Raw genomic sequence first — 11,400 nt, forward strand, 5'->3', positions numbered from 1 at the left:
TATACATACACATATATATGTGTATATACACACATACACACACATATATATGAATAGTCTCATACTTTTAAAGAAACTGAAATTCTTATAAAAAATATTCACATTAAGAAAATTTGAAGCCCAAGTGGCTTCTCTAATGAATTATTGCAAATACTTAAGGAAGAAATAATACCAATTTTATACAAACTCTTCCATAGAATATAAATTGGAGGGAGAAATTCCTAGAGCATTATGGAAATCCAGAAATAAAGAAAAACATAATACATTATGAACAAGTGGATTTTATTTCAGTAATGTGAATACAGTTTTCCATTAGAAAATCATTCAATACAATTTCAGAGTGTGACCTCAGAAGATTTATTTATTTGGAGATTGTGTTAGTTATCCAGTGTTACTATAGCAGAAATATAAGTGGATGGCTTTAGCGAACAGAAATTTATTTTCTTACACTTTTTAAGAGGCTCAAATTCAGGGCAGTGGCTCTGGGAGTAAGTTTTCTTCCTGTGTTTGCTCTGGGGGAAGATCCTTACCTCTTCAGTTTGTCACTAATTTGGGATAGCTGATATTGAAGATCTGAACGGTATTACAGTCAGATGTAATATTGGAAGTGGGTATGAATTGCCTGTTCTAGAATCCACTTTAAAGAGTCATTTTAAACCTGAGATAACCATATTCTGTTTGGTTATTTCTATGTGATTATAGGGGCAATCTACTTCCGTAGTGATACTGCCTCGGAAACCCAAGGAGGGGTCGCTATGAGTCAGGTCTGACTCAATGACACATAACAACAACAACAACAACAACAATAGTGTGAAAGATAAATTAAGTGGATGAAAACTTGGTAAGAATATATAAGGAGATTGGTAAAAGACATTTGCAAAATTCTAGACAAGTGATAATGTGGATGTGACTTAAGGTAATACTTTGGAGATTCAAGTTGAGGCAGGATCTGACTGTTCCTCTGGGCATAGTAGAACTCACAGCATTATTGAATGTAGAAGTCAAAGACGGCTCCTTGACTTCTGACTTGGGGGACTAAACTGAGTGTTGCTGCTGTTACTGAAAAAGACAGTATTGGAAGAAACATTAATTGGGAAGATAAAAATCCTTATATTTTGGGCATGGGGAATTAGTGATGCATATAGAGTAAGATATGGTAGCAATTGTGTGTCTCACAAGAGATGTTGGTGTCAGAGATTTAATTCTTGAGTCTTCTCCATGAGAGTTGACTCAGTGTTAGAGCATATGGAAGGTGGTGCTAAGAGAGGAAGAGATATAATAACACTGAAGAAAACTCCAAAACTCTACTTAAGAATTTAAAAACTTGTCATCTGACTTCTGGTTTCTAATAGAGCAGAAAAAGAGCTAGGTTGCATAGTAATTCATTTTGTGTTGTACCATAGTTTGGTTATCCATTCATCCTTTCATGGACACATAGGAAGATTCCATCTCTTTGCAATTTTGAATAGTGCTGCAATGAACATGGTTGTGCATATATCTGTTTGTGTCCAAGCTTTCACTCCATTAGGGTATATAGCTAGTAGGGGCATTGCTGGATCCAAAGATATTTCTATTTCCAACTTTTTAAGAAAACATTATACCATTTTTCCACAGTGGTTGCACTGTGTGTATGAGTTCCATTGGTAGTGTATGAGAGTTCCAATCTTTTCACAGCCCCACCAGAATCCATTGCTATCTGACTTGTTGAACTTTGCTATTATCGCTTGGGTGAGATGATTGTTGCTTTGATTTACATCTTTCTAGTGGCTAATGATCATGATCATTTCTTCATGTGATTTTTGGCAACCAGAATATCTCCTTTGGTGAAGCATGTGTTCATGTCCTCTGCTCATTTTTTTTTTTTTAACTGGATTGTAAAAGACACCCAGAATAGTAAGGAAGAAATAAAACTATCTGTATTCGCAGATGATATGATCCTATACACAGAAAATCCCAGAGACTCAGCAAGAAAACTACTGAAAATAAATGAAAGTTTCATCAAAGTGACAGGATGTTGTTGTTGTTATGTGCTGTCGAGTCAGCCCTGACTCATAGTGACCCCTCCTTGGGTTTCCGAGGCAGTATCACTACGGAAGTAGGATTGCCCAACCTTCCTTCCGAGGAGTGGCTGGTGGGTTTGAACCGCCAGCCTTCAGGTTAGCAGCCAAGTGCCTTAGCCACTATGCTACCAGAGCTCCTAAGTGACAGGATATAAGATCAATATACAAGAATCAGTTGGATTCTTTTATATCAGCAGAAATCCTCTGCCCATTGTTGAATTGAATGGCTTGTCTTTTTGATGTTAAGTTGTTGAATTTTCCTGTAAATTTTAGAGATAAGTTCCTTGTCAGATATCTTATTGCTAATATTTTTCCCCCAATCTGTAGACTCTTTTTACTCTTTTGGAGAATTCTTTTGATGCACCTAATCATCTAATTTACCTTCTGTCATTTGGGCATTTTTGATTGTGTTTGATTGTATAATTATGCTATGCATTAGGGCCCCTAAGTTTGCCCGTATTTTTTCTTTGATGATCTTTATGGTTTTAGGTTTTACATTTAGGTATTTGATCCATCTTTAGTTGTATTTTGTATTTGTAAATGGATCTTGTTCCATTTTTCTGCAAATGAATATCTGTTTTTGCCAGCATCATTTGTGAAAGAGACTATCTGTTCCCCATCTAATGGATTTTGGCTCTTTGTCAAAGATCAGCTGCCCATGGTTGGATGGATCTGTTTCTTGTTCTTAGTTCTGTTCCATTGATCTACATGTCTGTCAATGTACCATTCCCAGGCTGTTTTGACTACTGTTGCTGGATATCAAATTTTGAGAGTGGAGAGTATGAGACCTACCACTTCATTCTTCTTCAGTAGTTCTTTGCTTATCCTAGGACTCTCTTCTTTCCATATAAAATTAGTGATTGGTTTTCCATGCCCTTAAACAATGTTGAGGGACTCAACATTGATATTGATATTGCATTTACTGTATAGAATGGTTTGCGCAATATTGACATTTTCACAAGGTTCAGTCTTCCTATCCATGATCATGATATGCTCTTCCATTTATGTAGGTCTCCTATACTTTCTTGAAGTAGTGTTTTGTAGTTTTCTTTGTACAGGTCTTTTGTGTCTATGGTAGATTTATTATTAAGTATTTTTTTTCTTTTTGGTAGCTCTTATAAATGGTATAGTTTTCCTTATCTCCTTTAGGATCTCTCCATTAATGTAGAGAAACCCAACAGATTTGTGTATGTTGATCTTGTATCCTTCTATTCTGCTGAATCTTTTGATTAGTTCCTGTAGTTTTCTTGCTGAGTCTCTTAAGTTCTCTATGTATATGATCATATCATGTGCAAATAGAGAAATTTTTACTTGTTCTTTGCCAATTTGGATGCCTTTTATTTCTCTTTCTTGGCTTATTACCCTGGGTAGGACTTCTAATACGATGTTAAATAGAAGCAGTGTTACAGGACATCCTTGTCTGGTCCCTGTTTGCAAGAGGAATACTTTCAGTCTCTTTCCTTTCAGAATAATGTTGTCTGTTGTTTTTGCATATATGCCTTTTATTATGTTCAGAAGTTTCACTTCTTCAGCCTAATGTTTTTGAGATTCATTTATGTTCTTGCCTATATCTTTAATTCATTTCTTCTTGTTAGGAGACTTGAAAGACTTTTCAATTTTTATTTCTTATGCCTTGATTATTATTTTCTTCTTTTAAGGTAACTGCCAAAAAAATGATATAACCTCATTTTAGCAGTCTGCATATAACAAAGAAATTGTCAGTAAAAAAATTAACTTCAGATTCCAAATTTTCTTCATATTTGTGGTTCATCACTGTTAGTTTGCTTTGCCTTGATTTTTTCCTGGTTTCTTCCTACCTCTTTTTATATTTAACCATCTGCCTTTATTTCCTCTTTGATATTTGATTATTTCTGTTCCTTGATAAGTGTCAAAATATTACATTCTGATGACCTACATGATATTCATAAATTTCAGGGCTATTCATAAAGTTTTCCAGTAATATATCATATTATATATATATATCCATAAGGTTTTCACTGAGTTTTAAGAAGTGGAAGGCCGGTTCCTTCTTCCACGTCTGTCTTAGTCTAGAACCTCCACTGAAATATGTCCACCATGGGTGACCCTACTGGTATTTGAAATACAGGAGACATAGCCCCCAGCCTCACAGCAACACACAAGTCACTACAGTGTGACAAACTGGCAGACAAATTGTGGAAATTAAAACAATTAAGAAAATTTTAAAAATCCCACAAAAGCCAAAATATGACCTTGACTACATCCCACCTGAATTTAGAGATCACACGAAGAATAGATTTGATGCACTGAACACCAATGACTGAAAACCAGGTGAGTTATGGGATGACATCAAGAACATGATACATGAAGAAAGAAAACTACCATTACAAAGAGAGGAAAGTAAGAAAAGACCAAAAGGATGTCAGAAGACACTCTGCAACTTACTCTGAAATGAAGAAGAATGCAGCATCAAGCTTGGAGGAAGACTCATTAACAACCTGCAATATACAGATGACCAAACCTTGCTTGCTAAAAATGGAGATGATTTGAAGCACTTATTGATGAAGATCAAAGACTATAGTCTTCAGTATCCATTACATATCAACATAAAGAAAACAAAAATTGTCACAACTGGATCAATAAGCAGCATCATGATAAATGGAGAAAAGATTGAATTTGTCAAAAATTTCATTTTACTTGGATCCACAATCAACAACCTTGGAAGCAGCAGTCAAGAAATCAGATGTTGTATTGCCCTGAGCATATCTGCTATAAAAGACCTCTTTAAAGTGTTAAGAAGCAAAGATATTACTTTGAAGACTAAGGTGCACTTAACCCAAGCCATGGTATTTCCAATGCCCTCATATGTGTGTGAAAGCTGGACAATGAACAAGAAAGACCAAAGAATAGCTGATGCCTTTGAATTATAGTGTTGGTGAAGAATACTGAAAATACCATGGACTGCCAGAAGAAGGAACAGGTATCTCCTGGAAGAAATATAGCCACATGTGTAATCCTTTTTTTTTTTTATATATATAATGGAGAATTCAAACAATATTTGCCAGTCTGTGATTGATATTTTCACTCAGCATAATTTCCTCCAAGTTCTTCCAAATTGTGAAATTGTGAGGTGTTTTGCAGATTCCTCATTATTCTCTAATGTTTCATAGTATTCCGTAGTGTGTATGTATCCAGAGTTTGTTTATCCATTTATCAGTTGATGGGCACTTAGTTTTTTTTTTCTTTTTGCTATTGTGAATAGTGCTGTGATAAACATGGTTGTGTATGTATGTTTGTGTCCTGGATCTCAGTTATTTAGAATATCTACCTAGTGTGGAATTGCTGGATCAAATGGTATTCATATTTCCAACTTTTAAAGGAGTGCTCTACCACTTTTCACAGTGGTTGCACCATTTTACAGTCCCACTAGCAGTGAATGAGAGTTCTAATATCTCCACAGTCTTGCCAGGATCTGTTGTTTCTGCCTTTTTGAAATTTGCTATTATTGCTGGGGTAAGATGATATCTCTTTGTTGTTTTGATTTGCATCTCTCTAATGACTAACTAGTGCCTAAGGTACTTGACGGCTAACCAGAAGGTTGGCGGTTCAAACCCACCAACCACTCCTTGGAAGGAAGATGGGCCAATCTACTTCCACAGTGATACTGCCTCAGAAACCCAAAGAGGGGTGGCTATGAGCTGAGTCCGACTCGATGGCACATAACAACAACAACAACAAATGACTAACCAGAAGGCTAGTGGTTCAAACCTACCAGCCACTCCTTGGAAGGAAGACTAGGCAATGTACTTCCATAGTGATATGGCCTCAGAAACCCAAGGAGAGGTCACTATGAGTCAGATCCAACTTCACAGCAGTGAGTTTGGTTTTAGGGAGCTCTAGTGGCATAATAGGAGCTCTGGTAGCATAGTGCCTAAGGCACTTGACTCATAACCAGAAGCCTGGCGGTTCAAATCCGCCAGCCACTCCTCGGAAGGCAGGTTGGGCAATGCTACTTCCATAGACATACTGCCTCGGAAACCCAAGGAGGGGTGGCTATGAGTCAGGGCCGACTCGATGGCAAATAACAACAAACAACAGCAGTGGCATAGTGCCTCAGGCATTTGATTGCTAACCAGAAGACTGGTGGTTCAAATCCACCAGCCACTCCTTGGGAGGAGAATTGGGCAATCAACTTCCATAATTATATTGTCTTGGAAACCCAAAGAGGAGTCACTATCAGTCAGATCTGACTCAACAACAATGACTTTGGTTGTGGTTTAATGACTAATGATTGCAAGCATTTCTTCATGTGTTTGTTGGCCACCTGAATAATTCATTTGATTAAGTGTCTGTTCATGGCCTCTGCCCATTTTTTAATTGGATTTTAAAAGGCATCCAGTTTGGTAAGAAAAAAGTAAAACTATCTGTATTTGTACATAATATGATCCTATACATAGAAAATCCCAGAGACTCGGCAAGAAAATTACTAGAACCAATTAAAGATTCAGCAATGTGACAGGTATAAAATCAATATACAATGTGGATTCCTCCACAACAACAAAGAGATCTCTGAAAGGGGGTAGGGAAGGAACATAATACCATTTACCATAACTACCAAAAATATAAAATTCTTAGGAGTATATCTCACCAGGGAGCTCTTGTGGCATAGTGCCTAAGGCATTTATTTGACAGCTAACCAGAAGGCTGGTGGTTCAAACCCACCAGCCACTCCTGGGAAGGAAGATTGGGCAATCTACTTCCATAAAGATACCATCTCAGAAACCCAAAGAGGGCTCTCTATGAGTCGGAAACAACTCCATGGCAGTAAATAACACTTGCACAAAGAAAACTACAAAACACTATTACAGGAACCTAAGACAGATCTACATAAATGGAATAACATACAATGCTCTTTGATAGGAAGATTGAACACTGCAAAAATGCAGTGCTACCCAAAGCAATCTATAGATACAATGCCATCCAAATCCAGATCTCACCAATATTCTTTAAGGTCATGGAAAAAACAATCACTAATTTATATGGAAGGGTAAAAGACCTCAGATAATGCACTACTAGAAAAGAACAAACTAGGAGGACTTACCCTTCTTGATCTCAAAACCTACCATGTAGCCATAGTAATCAATACAGACTAGTATTGGAGCAATGACAGACACATAGACCAAAGAAACAGAATTAAGAACCCAGAAATAGATCCACCCATCTACGGACAGTTTATCTTTGACAAGGGCATCCATTTTCCCCATCCATTACATGGGGAAAGACAGACTCTTCAACAATAGATGTTGCAGAAATTTCATATTCATTTGTAGAAAAATGAAATAGGATCCATACCTCACACCATATACAAAAACTAACTCAAGACCAAAGACCTAAACATAAAACCTAAACCATAAAGATCATCAAAGAAAAAATATGGGCAAACCTAGAGGCCCTAATTTATGGAATAAATGTACTTTCAATATAACCAAATTTCACAAACAGCCTATGATGAACTAGATGACTGAGATCTTCTAAAATGAAGTTTGTACATGCATCAAATGATTTCTCCAAAAGAGTAAGAAGAGAACCTACAGATTGGGGGAAAAAAAAATTTGCAAATATATATGCAAAATCTTCAGCATTCAATATCAAATAAATAAACAATTCTGTTTGTTTTTAATGTATTAAAAATCTCAGTTTCCTATATGTTGTTGTTGTTATGTACCGTCGGGTCGGACCCAACTCATAGTGACCCCTCCTTGGGTTTCCGAGGTAGTATCACTATGGAAGTAGATTGCACCATCTTCCTTCCAAGGAATGGTTGGTGGGTTTGAACCGCCAGCCTTCTGGTTAGAAGTGAAGTGCCTTAGGCACTATGCTGCCAGAGCTCCCAGTTTCCTATATATATTCACTTAATAGAACATGGGATTCTTGAAATAATCACTAATTCTAGGTCTTGGGCAAAGAATGCACATCTTTTGCCAGAAAGAAGAGACTTTTTAAAGATTAATAGGTTCATGCCAAAAAGACATAGGAGCTCATATAAAGAGGCTGTCACTGGCCAAATATGTAGTAATTAGATAAATTCAAAAAATAATGACTATAATTGGCATACCCATATTGAGTAAATAAAAATCATTTTTTTTTCCATAAAGCCACTTGAAGAAGAAAAATCAAAACAAAAAAGAAAGAAAATAAAGTTTTTTAAAAAAAAACACACTAAATTGATGTTATTATAGTATCCAAACAATTGAATGCTTCTTAAGTTTTTATTTCCCTATAGAAATTTATACTGTTTGCCATCCAAAATAGAATCTCTTTTGAGTTATATTCTTTCTATATCTCTAAAGCATTAGAAGGAAATCCTTAATCATCTGTTGTAGTTTTTTTTTTTTTTTTAATTGATCTTTCATGTTCAACAACAGAAATCTAAAAAAAAAAAGAAACTTAGCCAGTTTATAAGAGTAAACTTGTATCCATTGATGAGGTATGTTGGGTGTGGTACTGGGTAACAAATCTGAATACCAAATACAAATGCTTTATGATGCTTACTGTGTCTTTTGAAATGTGTTAAAGTTTTAATAGGGTTGTCAGAGACAGGTAGTAAATGTGTGCCAATATTGCCTCAAAAATAATTTTAATCAAACAGATCATGCTTTGCTGTGCTTTTTAAATTATTGTTGGCTTTCATGACTGATAAGCCTTAGTGACAGGCAATATTTTTAGAACCTTTCAATTGACATAATGAATACTGGCTTAGAAAAGACAAATCCTTTAAAAATTCAGTTGGTTTGTCTAATTGTCATTCCTGAAAAACAAAAGAAAACAAAACAAAAAAAAGCGAACTATGAATAGATAACTTTCTTATCCTTTATAGATAGCTAACTTTATCTCTGAAGTTTGGTTGCCTGATTACTGAACTAATGGTTCAGTAATTAATGGTTGTTTTCATTTGATTTCATGAAGCACTCCTTCCTTCAAGGGAAACAAATGTGTCTTTCTATGTCTAACCAAATTCAGTAACAATATAAAATCTTACACTTCTCATTTTCTTTTTATTATTTGTCACATTTGCTAATCTTTAAACTGATTATACATTTAATCTTTCATTTGTTCAATTAATCTTTCACATTATGAAATAACTCATAGACAGAAAAATGGATGGTGTGCAACCTGGTACTTACATTAAAAGCCTCTGCCACAGATAGTATGAAAATGCTTCAAGTGTTCAGTAAGATTTTTAAAAAAATAAAAGAAAAAGAAAAAACATCTATGAAAACATATTTTCATTCCTTAGAAGACTGTTTTATTTTATTTTAAAAAAAATGTATTGTGCTTTGGGTTCAATTTTACAGAGCAATTTTTTTTTACATTCGACAATTCAACAGCTCCCTATTACCATCCCAACCACAACAAGCTCTTCTCCCCTTCTGTCCCTGTGACTATCCCCTCCCTGTGCCCTTCTTAACTATGCATTCCTGTCTCTCCAGCTTTCCCTCTATGTGAATGCTGTCCCTCTGGTGTTTCATGGCTGATTGTTCTAAGGGGTGGGTCTCCCTAGAGTAGGTGGGTGCATCACCCTGCAGTAGGTGTTCTGAATGTAGGTCTTTCTACTGTTGGGCTGAGGGCCAATCCATAGGGGGGGGAAATTATAGCTTCAAGTGGATTTGACTCATAACGACCCCTCCTTGGGTTTCCCAGGTGGTACCTCCATGAAAGTAGATTGCCCAATCTTCCTTCTGAGGAGTGATTGGTGGGTTTGAACTGTCAGCCTTCTGGTTCACAGTGAAATGCCTTAGCCACTATGCCACGAGAGCTGCCTAGTGAGTCTATTTCTAGGCCCGAAGGATAACCTGGGGACATAGTCTTGGGGGTTCCACTAGACTCTATCCAACCAGTAATTCCAGTCATTTTTGTGTTCTTGAATTTTGTTCCACATTTCTCTTCTCACTCCATCCAGGATGTCCAGTTTTGATCCTGTTCCAAGTGGTTAGCATTGGAAGGTGGACACCTTTGAGTTCTTCTGGTCTTGAGGTCATGAAGGGAGAGGTCTTCGTGGTCTATCTTATCCTTGGATTATTTGTTTCCAGATGTCTTTGATTTTCTATATTCTTCTTTGATTCAGATGAGAAGAGACCAATAGTTGCATCTTAGATGTCTTCTTGAAAGCTTTAAAGGCCCCAGCCACTTCTCACCAAAGTAAGTTGTGCAACAAGACATTTATGTACCGTATTGTGTCAATTGAGCATCATGTCCCCCAAGATTACAGTCCTGAGTCATCAGGTCTGACTCTCTCTCTCAAGGTGTTTGGTTGTTTCTGAGAAGTTATTCCAACTCTGCTTTCTGTTGCTTCTGTGATGTATGTAACTAATTTTGTAGCACGAGTGCTTATGTATGATTGTCTTCAGTGAAATCTCTCCTTGGTCAAGGGTATATTGCTGTTCACCTACCCCCACCTGATCTTCTCACCTGTCTACGTGTTTATCCATAGCCTGGTGTTTGGTGTTAGTGGTAATGCAGTATTATGTATATACTAGTATTTGCATCTGTTGTCTATATCTTAGTGTATGTTTCAGGATTCTTCCTCTCCCCAATGTCATTGTTCTGGTCACAGACTCTTTCCATATTTCCCTCTTCTCACCTAAATCAATATAGGACCCCCAACTAGCCCAAAATTTTACCTCCTCTTCTCTCCCATCCCTAGTAACCAGCAAAGTGAATTTCCTTCCCTAAGTAAACCTTTCCTTGACTTTTTACAATAATGGGCTCATACGATATTTGTCCTTCTGTGATTGACTTATTTCACTCAGCATAATGTCCTCCAAATTCATCCACATTGGGAGATGATTTACGTGTTCTTCATTATTCTTTAATGTTGCTTAGTATTTCATTGTGCAAATGTACCATAATTTGGTTATCCATTCATCTCTTGATGGGTATTTAGATTGTTACCATCTCTTTGCTATAGTGAATTTTGCTAGGATGAACATGGGTGTGCATATGTCTGTTTGGATATATTCCTAGTAATGGAATTGCTGGATCAAATGGCATTTCTAGTCTCAGGTTTTTAAGGAAATATCATACCATTTTCCATAATGGTTGTGCCATTTTTCAGTCCTCCCAGCAGTATATGGATGTTTTAATCTCTTCACAATCTCAACAGCATTTGTTATTTTCTGTCTTGTTGAACTTTGCTACTAGTGCTGGAGCAAGATGGTATCTCATTGTTGTTTTGAATTGCTTCTCTCTAATTGCTAAGTATATTTTCTTCAGTCAAGTGTTCATGCCACTTGTCCATTTTTGAATTGAGTTTTTTGTCTTTTCGGTGTTGAGGTGTTGAAGTTTTCTATACATTTTGGAG

Source organism: Orycteropus afer, unplaced genomic scaffold, assembly GCF_000298275.1.
Source record: "Orycteropus afer afer isolate SDZICR_OR568_19922 unplaced genomic scaffold, OryAfe1.0 scaffold00033, whole genome shotgun sequence".
In the NCBI taxonomy this organism is placed as follows: Eukaryota; Metazoa; Chordata; class Mammalia; order Tubulidentata; family Orycteropodidae; genus Orycteropus; species Orycteropus afer.